Source organism: Desmodus rotundus, chromosome 5 (assembly GCF_022682495.2).
Source record: "Desmodus rotundus isolate HL8 chromosome 5, HLdesRot8A.1, whole genome shotgun sequence".
NCBI classification, from domain to species: domain Eukaryota; kingdom Metazoa; phylum Chordata; class Mammalia; order Chiroptera; family Phyllostomidae; genus Desmodus; species Desmodus rotundus.
The window spans coordinates 68,833,801-68,846,731 of record NC_071391.1 but is presented as its reverse complement, the minus strand read 5'-3'; positions in this window follow the sequence as shown (position 1 = coordinate 68,846,731).

Genomic DNA, 12,931 nt, shown 5'->3' with positions numbered 1-12,931 from the left:
AATAAAGACTTTCTCAAATAAACTAAAATTGGGGGAATTTGTTGCCAGTAGATTTTCCCTTCAAGAAACATTTTTTTAAATGTTTTTCTAAGACCTCTAGCTGTGTGGCTCAGTGGGATAGAATGTCATCCAGTAGACCAAAAGTTTGCGAGTTCAATAAGTTCAATTCCTGATCAGGTCACATACCTAGGCTGTGGGTTCCATCCCTAGGCATGTATGAGAGGAGACTGGTCAATGTTTCTCTCTCATATGAATGTTTCTGTTTCTCTCTCTCTCTCTCTCTCAAATCAATAAACATATCCCCAGATGAAAATTAAAAAAATTTTTTTTCAAAGACAAAAAAAATGATACATGCAATTTTTCCAAAATAATAATAGCAATCATGTATTTGATCATATATGCTTATATATGCTTATTATGCATATGTGTAAGTGAAATAAATGATAGTCCTGATAAAAGACAGGAGAGAACAGTTAGAAATTTGTTTTAAAACTGTAAGGTACTTGAATCACATGTGAAGCAGTATATAGGGTTATTTGAATGTGGACCTGAATTAGTTTTAAGTGTGTATTGCAAATTCTATGGTAACCACTAAAAATGTTAAAAAAATATATGTAATTGATCCAAGAAATGAGAGGAAACCAAATCATATAAAACATTTAACTAAAACCACAAATGACAGAAAAAGAGTGGAAGACAAAAATAGGAACAAAAAAATGACAACAAATAGAAACCAGCAACAAGTATCGTAGATGTAAATCTGATATATCAATAATCACTTTAAGAGAAATTAATCACTTGGAATAGAGGTACACTACACTCAAAATGCATTAAACTAAATACAATGAGTAAATCCTGAAAGAATTTGGTGGGGGGGGAGGTAGAGAAAGGGACATCTTACCTATAGAATAACAAGGAATAAAAATTACAGCAATCTTTTCATCCAAAAACCATGCAAGAATAATGAGAATAGAGTAAAATATTTAAAGTGTTAAATGAGAAAGTAGACTACTTAGAATTCTATATTCAGAAAAATTATCCTTCAAAAGTAAAGGAGACTTTTTCAGAAAACATAATGCAATGGAACCATTTGGAAACCACTGTTTTCCTTGAAGGTTGGATCTATAGATTTTGTTAGCAGTCACTTATAAAACAATTATATTTTTGAATTATCCTATGTTCATACAGTACTTCACAAATTTACATTTTTTAGTTTAAATAACTTTTTTCAATTTTTTATCATATTTTTCACATTACCATTTAGTCCCCTTATACCCCCTCCCCACCACAATCACCACACTGCTGTCCATGTCCATGAGTCCTTTTTCTGTTTTGCTCAGTCCCTGCACATCCCAGCCCCTCTTCCCTATCATCCTGCTCACTACGAGTCTGTCCCCACTTTCCTTGTTAATTCAGTTTGTTCATTAGATTCCACAAATGAGTAAAATCATACGGTATTTGTCTTTCTCTGACTGGCTTATTTCACTTAGCATAATGTTCTCCAGGTCCATCCATACTGTTGCAAAGGGTGAAACTTTCTTCTTTTTTTATGGCCAAGTAGCCATAATGTCCCATAGTTGTTTAATGTCCCATAGTTGTTTTGTCCACTCATCTACTGATGGACACTTGGGCTGCTTCCGTATCTTGGTGATTGTAAATAATGCTGCAATGAACATAAGGGTGCTCATGTTCTTTTGAATTAGACTTTTGGGTTCCTTTGGATATATTCCCAGAAGTGGGATCACTGGGTCAAAGGGCAGTTTCATAACATTTACTGGCCCAAAATTACAGCAGCCAGGAGACATGTATTGATATGTGAGTATATGCTAACCTATGTGTAGGTAGGTTTGCTAGAGAAAAGACAGGATAGGTTGCCCAGCTAATACTAAATTTATATAAACAACAAATAATTAGTTTAAATATGTCTCATGCAATATTGGGAATATACTTATACTAAAAATACCATTTGTTTATATGAAATTCAAATGTAATTAAATGTCCTATATTTTTTACCAGCTAGATATGGCAAGCCTATGTATAATTTATACACCCCCCATTCTCAGTTATGCCCATCTTGTCACAAAAATATGCCCAAGAGACTAGTCCCTAGTAGGAGGCATTAATTAGAATTATAAGGTTTTTTCCTAATAGTTCATGATGTTTTAAACCAGCAAGAAAAACCTCCCAGGTAATAATGAACACTCATACTCTGTGTTGAGCATAATCCTATGTAACATTAACTCTTGCTCATTTTTCAAAATTTATTTTTATTGTATTTTTCCATTACCATTTATTCTTCTTATACCTCCCTCCCTCCGGCAATCACCACACTGTTGTCCATGTCCACGAGTCTTTTTTTCCTTATTGCTCGATCCCTCATTTAAAAAAAAAATACTTTTTTATTTTAAACAACACTTTCCAAATTTTCTTCATTCTGATTTAACTGCATCCAAATTGAGTGGGAAGCTGTTAATTTGTCATTGCACACTGATCAACGCAGGGACTATATTGAGGTAGGTGTGCTTGCTTCTTTCAATTCCACACTGGTGGGTCACTTTTCTAAAAACCTGAGTTTCTCTGAGGTATGTACTGTCAGCTGTACCACTCATACTCTTCAGTCCTCCAAATCCCAGGTTACTTTTGTCCAGCCTGTGGCCCCCAGGCCATGTGCAAGCCTAGCATGGCTGTGAATGCAGCCCACCACAAAGTCATAAATTCGCTTAAACATTATGAGATTTTTGTATGATTATGTGTCACAACATATTTAATGTGTGGCCCAAGACAACTCTCCTTTCAGTGTGGTGCAGAGATGCCAAACTGTTGGGAACACCTGACTGGAGGATCTATCCAACACCCTGACCTCAGTTTCTTTGCCTGGTCACCTACTTCCACGGCCCTTCTCTAAGCCAGAGTTTCTCATCATCTTGCTGTGGCATGTGCTTGCACCGTTATTAAGAAAGCAGTTTATCCCAGATATTAACCTGACCCAGGGCAGTGTGGGACTGTGAGGGCCGAGTCAGGGTCCTGCTGCCCTGGATGAAAGGAACTGTCTCTTGCCCTCAGCTTTCCCTGTATATTTTTTGTATTTTGTATGTGTGTCCTGAATAGAAACATTTGGAAAGCAACTCTTTAGTTTAACGTTAACTGCCCCATGGCCCACTATTGATTTTAAGCATCCCACCCTCAAACCAAATTTCTCACACTTCGCACTCACATACTCTACATACCTTTTCTAACAAATTTAAATCCACTCCCAATGGACTTCACCCCAATTATATTTTCCATTGCCCTTCTGTTCTCAATATTTCCTTCCTACATAGGATTCCAGCATCTGACACTGTGATTGCATCCTTGAGTCCATCCAGAGTGGCCCAGTACCATTCTCCCTTGTTGTTTACACTTTACAAAATGTCAACCTTGATTCAAAATAGCTGAGCATGGCTAAAATCAAGAGATAAAACCAAGAGCACATGTCCCAACTTGAATATGTAGCCACAAGTTACACACGGGCTCTCAGCGCTGTCAGCAATCTTACTTCGTTTCCCTCTGAATCACACGCTCTCTGAACAGGTCATACTTCGCTGCCTTTTCTCTCTTCCAAACACCAAACTCCCTTCCCTTTACTTATTATTTGCTGTCTTCTGTTGCTTCTTAATCAGCTGATTGAAAATTATTTGAAGGGATGTATCTCATTTTTATTTCACCAACTAGAGTAACCAATCAGGATCCATGTAATTTTATTTTCTTTTTTGTAATGATAAAGTGTTTTGGCCTCTATATTAGTTTCCTGGGACGCTATAATAAAGTTCCACAAAGAGTGTTGCTTAGAACTACCTACACTTATTATCTCACAGTTCTGGAGACTTAGAACTTTGATCAGAACACAATTCAACCCATGCAGTTTCTAATAAGGCACAATTCCTCCACTTAGTATAGAATTCCAACCCATTACCCTATAGCTCTGAGACTATATCCAGGGGGAATTATACATAGTGACACCCATTACAAAATTCTTAATATCAGTAATACCTGTTAAGTAAATATTCTCCCTTGATACCATATATATCAACAACTACAATTCAATTAGAAACAAGTTTTATGTTATATGTTTCTAATTCAGTAACTGCTACTCTCTTATCATCTCTGGCTAGCTAGATTAAGCAGCCCCCCAATATCATGCCAAAACCCCCTTGTCTAGGTTGCTAATGTCCTCAACCTTGTTTAAAGTAAAACCTCATCCTAAAGTACCATTATGGTATTTTTAAACTCTTTTCAACTGCTTTCTTTACTTGATGGATAGAACATAATACTCTGGTTTGCCACCAATTTCAGTGTAGCTCTTAATTCTTTTCATTTTTTTTTTATATTGCTTAACTTTCCTTTTATGAACTCTAAGACACACCACTGTACAGGCTTTCATGCTTCTCTTTTCTTCATTTACTCTATCTTGAGATAATTGTAGACATCTGTGTGCCTGCCCTATTGTATTATTTATATGATCTGCCCTTGCACAGTCCTTGAGATAAAATCTATAGAAATCTCAAAACCAATATATCAAAAATTAATTTTTTATTTCTTCCCAAAATATACAAATCTTCTCTATTTCAGCAAGTGACACCACTATTCTCTCAGTTACTTAAGCCCTATTAAAGTCAAAAGCTTAATATTCATAAGGAAAATCACATCCAGTTTTTAGCACAGGAAAAACAGTTAAAACCAAAGATGCAGAGTACTAAAAGACAATATATTTTAATAAAGAAACAAATAAGAGCATTACATTGAAATGTGTACTAAACTGTTGTAAAGCTGATTGTTCAGCTGAAAGAGTGAAAGTCAGAAACTGAGGCATTGATGAAACCAAATTTGAAGTCAATGGAATAGATTAAAACCAAATATAGAAATTATTACATTTATTTTTAATGAGCTTATTGTCATTTATTTATTTTTTAAATTGTATATTATTGATTATGGTATTACAGTTGTCCCAATTTTCCCTCTTTGTCCCCCTCTACCCAGCACCGCCCACTCCCTCAGGCAGCACCCACAGCATTGTGCATGTCCATGGGTCATGTGTGTGAGTTCTTTGGCTGCTCCATTTCCTATACTGTACTTCACATCCGCATGGCTATTCTGTAACTACCTATTTCTACTTCTTAATCCCATCACCTCTTCACCCATTCCCTTACACCCCCCTCCCATCTGGCAACCCTCAAAATGCTCTCTGTACACGTGATTCTGTCTCTGTTTTCTTGTTTGCTTAGTTTTTTTTTAGATGCAATTGTTGATAGATATGGATTTATTGTCATTTTATTATTCATAGTTTTGATCTTCTTCTTTTTCTTAAATAAGTTCCTGTAACATTTCATATAATAATGGTTTGGTAATGATGCACTCTTTTAGATTTTTCTTGTCTGGGAAGCTTTTTCACTGCCCTTCCATTCTAAATGATAGCTTTGCCAGGTAGAGCAATCTTGGCTGTAGGTCCCTGCTTTTCATGACTTTGAATATTTCTTGCCAATCCTTTCTAGCCTGCAAAGTTCTTTTTGAGAAATCAGCTGACAGTCTTATGGGAACTCCCCTGTAGGTAACTGATTGCTTTTCTCTTGCTGCTTTTAAGATTCTATGTCCTTAACCTTTGGCATTTTAATTAGGATGTGTCTTGGAGTGGGCCTCTTCGCAACCATCTTGTTTGGGATTCTCTGTGCTTCCTGAACTTGCATGTCTATTTCCTTCACCAAATTAGGGAAATTTGCTTTCATTATTCTTTTCAAAAAGATTTCCAATTTCTTGCTCTTTCTCTTGTCCTTCTGGCACCCGTATGTTGCAAGTGTTGGAATGATTGAAATTGTCCCAGAGGCTACTTACACTATCCTTGTTTTTTTAATTATTTTTTTGATTAATTTTTTTGCTTTCTTATCTTGCAAATCATTTATTTGATTCTCGGTTTCACCCACTCTACTGTTGTCTCCCTGTAAATTGTTCTTTATTTTAATTACCATATCCTTCGTTCCTGAGTGGATCTTTTTTATGCCATTGATGTCCTCACTAATTTCCTTGAGCATCCTAAAAGTAGTGTTTTGAACTCTGCATTTAATGGATTGCTTATCTCCATTTTGTTTAGTTTTTTTTTTCTTGAGTTTTCATCTGTTCTTTCATTTGGGCTCCTAATGAGTCATTGTCTCCTAATTTTGTCAGCCTCCCTCTGTTTGTTTGCTTATTTGAGAAGATTTAGGAAGTTGTGAAGCATGAGCCAAGACCAGCCATTAATATGTAAAATTCAGTTAACTGTTTGGGTGGGCCCATAAGCTGGAAGGGGCAGAGTCTCAGGGGATCTCCAGGGTGGGGCAAATAGGTTAGCCTGGTTGGTTAAGTCTCAGATATGGCACCTGCCTGCAGGCTCTATGGCTCCATGAGGGGAGGGCTCAGACAAGTGACAACAGCCTCTTCCCACCCTTCTGTCTGGTTCAAAGTTGTCCCCCATCTCCTACCTTGATGTCAGGCACTTCATTTCCTCCCTGCAGGCCACTGGTGCCTTTCAAGCTGCTATCCCGGTGGTGCTGGAGCTCAGAGAGTATGCATCTGTGTATGTCTATGTGTGGATTCTTTAAGGGGAACTGCTAGGGACTCTAGAAGTTTCTTCCACTGACTCAGTCCCTGCTGGGTTTTGCAAGTTATGAGGACTTATCTTCCTGGCATTGGAACTCTGAGCTGGGGGGCCTGGTGTGGGGCTGTGACTCCTTACTCCCAAGATGTCTCTCTGAAATTCTTTTCACCACGTGGATGTGGGACCAGCCATGTCACGTCTCCATCCATCCTACCAGTCTGGATGGATGTGATTTCTTTAATTCTATAGTTGTCAGACTTTCATTCATTTGATTACTGATGGTTCTGAGTGATGGTTGTTCTATATCTTAGCTGTAATTTTGATGTGGTTGTACAAGGAGGTGAGTCATGTTTACCTATGCCACCATCTTGATCAGAAGTTCAGATATTATTGCATTTAATTTGAAGATTAAATGCTTTAATTTCAAGTCAAAAACTATAAACCATATTTTTAAAAAAGCAAATATATACACTATGCAAGTGTCACATCTTAAATATAAGCTCACCAATTGTAGAAGAACTAAAAAAAATGTACAATAGGAATACCATTTAAAAGGAAACTGGTATAACTATGTTGAAACAAGAAGATATAACCTCTGAGATAGTAAATATTACTAAAGATAAATAGAAAACATAGTTATAAAAGACAGTTACTTTAAAACTAAGATAAAGCAATTATAAGTTTGTATGTATCTTATTACAATGCCTTAAAATATATAAAATAAAAACAAAAAGCCAACCAATAAACAGAATTCCAAGTTACCCTAAAAAATAACTAAGTTTTCTTAGTAACAAGCATAGGAAATTATCTTTCCAAATATAGAAAACTTGAGCCATTCATTTTGGTTCAATGAGTTTTAATGTTTCAAACTCATAGTGAATATCTAATCTGAATAGAGTAGAATTAAACAGAGAATCAATAATAACAATAAAATCCCAGAATATTTGGAAATTAAGCAATTACCTTTTCTTAATTCAGAAGTCAAAAATAAAAACATAGAGAACATTATAAAATGTTTTGAAATAAATGTAAATAAAATATATATTTCAAAGCTTGTGACAAGGAAGGTTGTACAAGGAAGGACCTGTATGCTTTAAAGATAATGATAAAAATAATTATATAAATAAGTCAAATTAAAATAAAATAGCAAAAGATAAAAACAAAGATTTTTATATTGAAGAGATTAATACAAATGATATGTTTATGGGAAGACTTACCAAACTGGGTTACACAAATTCTCAATACATGAAATATAAAAATACATATCACCACAAGACAGTAAAAAGCATCCAAGAGGACAAAGTGAATAACTTCTCAACAAAGGAAGTAACTTAGATTAAGAAAAAATTATACTAGGAAAATATAACATAAAAACTAATAGAATAAATAGAAAAATCTGAAAAAATCCGATTTGTATTTTAAGAATTAGACTGTTAATTAAAAACCTTTCTTCATATAAAATGCCAGCAAAAGATGACTCGCTAATGGAAACAATTAAGGGAGGGAAACTGCTAATCTTGCATAAGTAGATCAACTGAATATCTACATAGAAAAATCAAATACAACACACAATATACAGAAAGAAATTCCACATGGACTGCAGACATAAATGGAAGAGGTAAAACAGTTTTTCAATGGTACCATAACAGAATATTTTTCTTACCTTGAAGAGCCAGAGGTGTAATATGTCTTTGATGGGACTGAGAAAGCACTAATAGTACAGAAAAGAAACAGAAAATCAAACTTTATAAAATTAAAGGCATAGTCATCAAAACATACCAATAAGGGAGTAAAAAAGCTAGTTAAATAATGGGAGAGGAAATTGCAATACATGTATTAGATAAAGGCCTTATGTGTAGAATAAATATGGAGCTAAAATAATAAAGAGTTTAACATCAGAAATTAGCAAAAAATATTGTCTTTCTTCAAAGAGATATTGAAAATGCCAGTAAGTTTATTGGAGAAATGCAAACTGAAACCACAATGAGATATGATTATAAACCCCTGAGTGAGAGAAAAAAAATCTACATCTTTTATACACTGTAGGTAGAAATATAAATTAGTATATGAGCTAGGGGACTGTTGGGAACCGCCCTGCCTGGTTTCAGAGGCTGTAACCCCCCTTGGTTAAGGCTGAGTCAGAGTTGGGACCATAAGCCACTAAGGAGACAAAGCTTATCTCCCTGGCAGAAGTGCCACCTCTGCCCACTTCACCCTGCTTGGCCCTGAGCTTGGCCAGTTAGCCAATGACAGGTAAGAATCCTCAAGAGAGGATCAACCTAAGACAGGCTCTGGTCACCAGGGATAAGCTCGCAGGGAAGGACTCGGGGGGCTGTGGCAAAAGGGGGTGATGGACCCTCGCCCCTGGGCTTTGAAATAGCCTGAGTCCTCATTCTGTCTGCAGGAAGTCTCCTAATCTCTTGGCTGCTTTACCTCCCTGTCTGACTTGAGCCTGAAACAATAACAGAGGGTGGTGCAGTCCTGTGCTGGGAGGGGCAGATTCCCTGGGGAATCAGGCCTAAGGAAAATACTACATTCCTGTGAAACCTACTTAATCTGTACCCTCAGTTTAAAAGATAAGGGTCCAGATCTGAGATGAGTCTGGTGCCTAAAGTTTTGTGGCCCTCTAGCTGATTGGCTGTAGCTCAGACTAAGCCCTGGAAGTTCTCTGTAAATCCTGTATTGTTTAACCCTTACGGGCTGACAATGATTGATGAGCTTTATCTGCATTCCTATGCAAATGAACCTAATAAAAGCCCATGGAGGGAAAGGATCAAGGCCCTTCTCCTTTGAGAGATTGGCCACCTTTCCTCCCCAAGCAGATCATGTCTTGGTAGTCTTTTTTTTCTTCATCCGGGGGGGGACTGCGTAAACCCCCCCCCCCCCGACAGGGGACACTATTTTGCAGAATCTATGGAAGCCGAGCATATACCAACCCTTTCACTCGGCAATTACTTCACTAGGTATATATGAAATTAAAATACACCAAGGGACATGTAAAATAGTATACATGGTGGCATTATTCATAGTAGTCCCATACTGGAAATATACTATATGTCTATCAACATTAGACTGGGTTAAATAAAATTGTATTGTATACAACAGTCAGAATGAACCAATTACAGGTACTGCTGTAATCAACATCAGATGAATATCACAGTCATAATATCTAGTGAAAGAAGCCAGCCTCAAAAAGTAAACATTACAAACTTCCATTTCATTAGAATTTAATATCATGAAAAACTACTCTATCGTGATAGAGGTCTGAATATCAGATATTTCTGGGATTAATAATTATTAGAAGGAGCCACAAGGGAGGCTTCTGCAATGTCAATGATAATCTATACCTTAATCTGATGAGATAGACAGATATCATTCCTATCCTCATTTTTCAAATAAATAAACTAAAAATCACAACTAGTAATTAGTTACCTGGGTCTCTGAGCCAGTGAATGAAGAATACAGAGTGACATAACTCTAGATTTCTGATATTAACCAATGGCATCTAGAAATACGGGCTGGGGGCATCTGTGTCAACCATGCTAATTCGGAGAGGCTGGTTTCTAGAGTGAAGACTGTAGTAGAGCATATGACTACCTGAGGAACTGGGGCATTTTGCTCCTGGGATCATGCTAGATACCAGATTTTTCTTCACCAATTGAGAATGATGAAAACATAATTTGGTATTCAGTGGTTTCCAAGTCATAGCATCTCAGAAGTAGTTATATATTGCCTTTCAATAATGTGAGAAAACGACTAGGAGACACACAGCAAGTATGGCTTTTATCATTACTTACGGGTCTGGGAAAGAAAATCTTATAAGCCACTGCCCTAAAACATATTTCCCTGTCTCTAAGAAAATAGTGTTTCCCTAATAAGGGTTGACACTTGAGTTAAGGATGCTTGCTTTATAGTGGAAATGTGAGCTCTGATTTTAGATCCCTGAAGATGTTTTGAATGTGAGTATACAAGTACTTGACAAATCTATTTTGTAAAAGTAAGTACTTTGACAAAAAGTACTCCTTTTTCCCCTTTTCTTACAGTTCATATTGACCTCAGTCTAGTTCTACTTTACAGTTTTGACTTTAAATTATGGTTTTAGCTCATAACCTATAAAGATGATCATCAGGATATCTGTTTGTTTTATAAAAAAGAGACATAATAAATGTTTTTATTCTTAAGAAAAAAGTCCTATTAGCACAAAGCTCATATTTTGAGATTTGTATTTGCAAACTTTTTAAAATCTTTAATCTCTATGCATTTTAATCCTGCATTTGTGTTAAGGCAATCTAAGCTGGTTTCATCGAAGTTATTTTGTGATTATATTGTTATGATTGAACAGAGAATTAAAGGAAGAATGGTATCATTTTGGCTCATTACTCAAATCCAAAGCTGAATGAATGCCTTTTCCTTTGTGAAGCTTTCTACAATTCTCTTAAGTAGTCTTATCAATGCTGTGTTATTGTAACACATTGAACACAATAGCATTTAACATTTAAAAACAGTATTGTAACTACATGTTTATATATCTTCCAAATCCAGCTCTTTCTTAAAGTACTATTTTATGTTTCTTTGTCTCTAGTTCCTATACAAGTGCCTGATTCACACAAAAGTTATTTCCAAATGGGCTGAGAGCATGATTAAAAGCTATTTCCTTCAAAAATCTCACTAGGGAAAGGATTGAGCACACTAGAAAAATATTAATATTTAATATACAAATACCAGGGACTGAATATTTCAGAAGAGATAGCTAAATATTAGAGCTATTAAGTCATATGTCCAAGGATACACAATTAGAAGGTGACAGAGCCCCGACAGGTACTTAGGTAATGTTCCTTCAACTTGTCTTCTGACATACACATTTCCAATAATATTTTCCTGAAAAGTCACACACTTCTCCCTCTATTATCTCTTAAGCCAACACTTTTATGTATTTTTTCTAAAGTGTATTCTTTTTTAATAGATTTACTTTAGTGAAACCATCCAAAGAGTCTGGAGCATGCTCAATTTAGAAACTGAAATATTTAAGATTACAAACATTCTTATAATGGTTTATTATTTTTTACATGCATACCCTTACTTCTAGTATGACGGTCACAATATCCCAATGACTGGGAGTATTATTTGCTTTTACTAGAGGAAAAATAATAAAGAATCTACTGTATTTGCCTGAGTCAAATAGCTAATTGGTAAATTTTTAGTGTCCAGTGTAAGAAAATCAGCAACTCTTACAGACTTTCTACCCAGACATACAGACACCTCTCTCCTTCCTTTTCTTTTTCTGTCTTGTTGTTATGCATCCTTCACTAGGCTTCACACAATGATACACTGAATTTATATGTTTGTGAATCAATTGCTTCACCATCATAATCGTCGTATAATCTCCAAGAGTTCAGTATGTATAAAACAGAACTGGAAGATATTCAAGTTGTCTGAGACATGGGATTAATATATTATTTCTTTGTTTTATTACAAATATTTACATTAAGAATAAAAATAACTATATAACATTATTCATATATTAGCATTTCTGAAGACAAAAAATTGTCTTCAAACCATTTCTGTTTCTACACTAAACACAAATTAGAGATTAGTCAATAAGATATTTTTAAAATAGGGCAAAACATTAGCTTACCTAAAAGCACACTTTTACGTAGTGGATGAGACGAAGCGTTATGCCTGTGCCTTACCATACATTTCATCACTTCGAGAATATCATCCAGTAAATTATAAGGACTGTGTCTAAGATTTCAATGGTTTTAATTTTCTGTGTATTTAAATATTTTTTTAAAAGCCTCTGACTTGAGTTAAGGATTTCATATACAGGGGTGGACAAAAGTAGGTTTACAATTGTTCATATGGAAAATGATGCAATAATTAATAAGTAATAATACAAGAATGAACTTTTGTTTACTCACAACTGTAAACCTACTTTCACCCCACCCTGTATGTGTCGGTACCAATGCTGTGGAAATGGCTAATTGTACTGAACGCTTAGTACTCTGTAACTCTTTTAAGAGGATTTAGTAATATTATTTTATTAAATTATATGTCAAGCCTAATAAATAAATACCAATGGTATTCCTATTTTATAGATGAAAAAATGAAGCCTGGGATTGAGTAGCTTGCTCAAAATCAGGCAGTTTTCTAAGTAGTATAACTAGAATTCAAACCCTGGAAGTCTAGTTGTGAAGCCGATTCCCTTAATAAATATGCTCTTTATCAAATATATTTGTTATTGTATAAACATAAACTTATAATAAATAGAAAGTAGTTATATATACCAAATGACAAAAAAAAGACCCCAAACTTCACATACATATATAA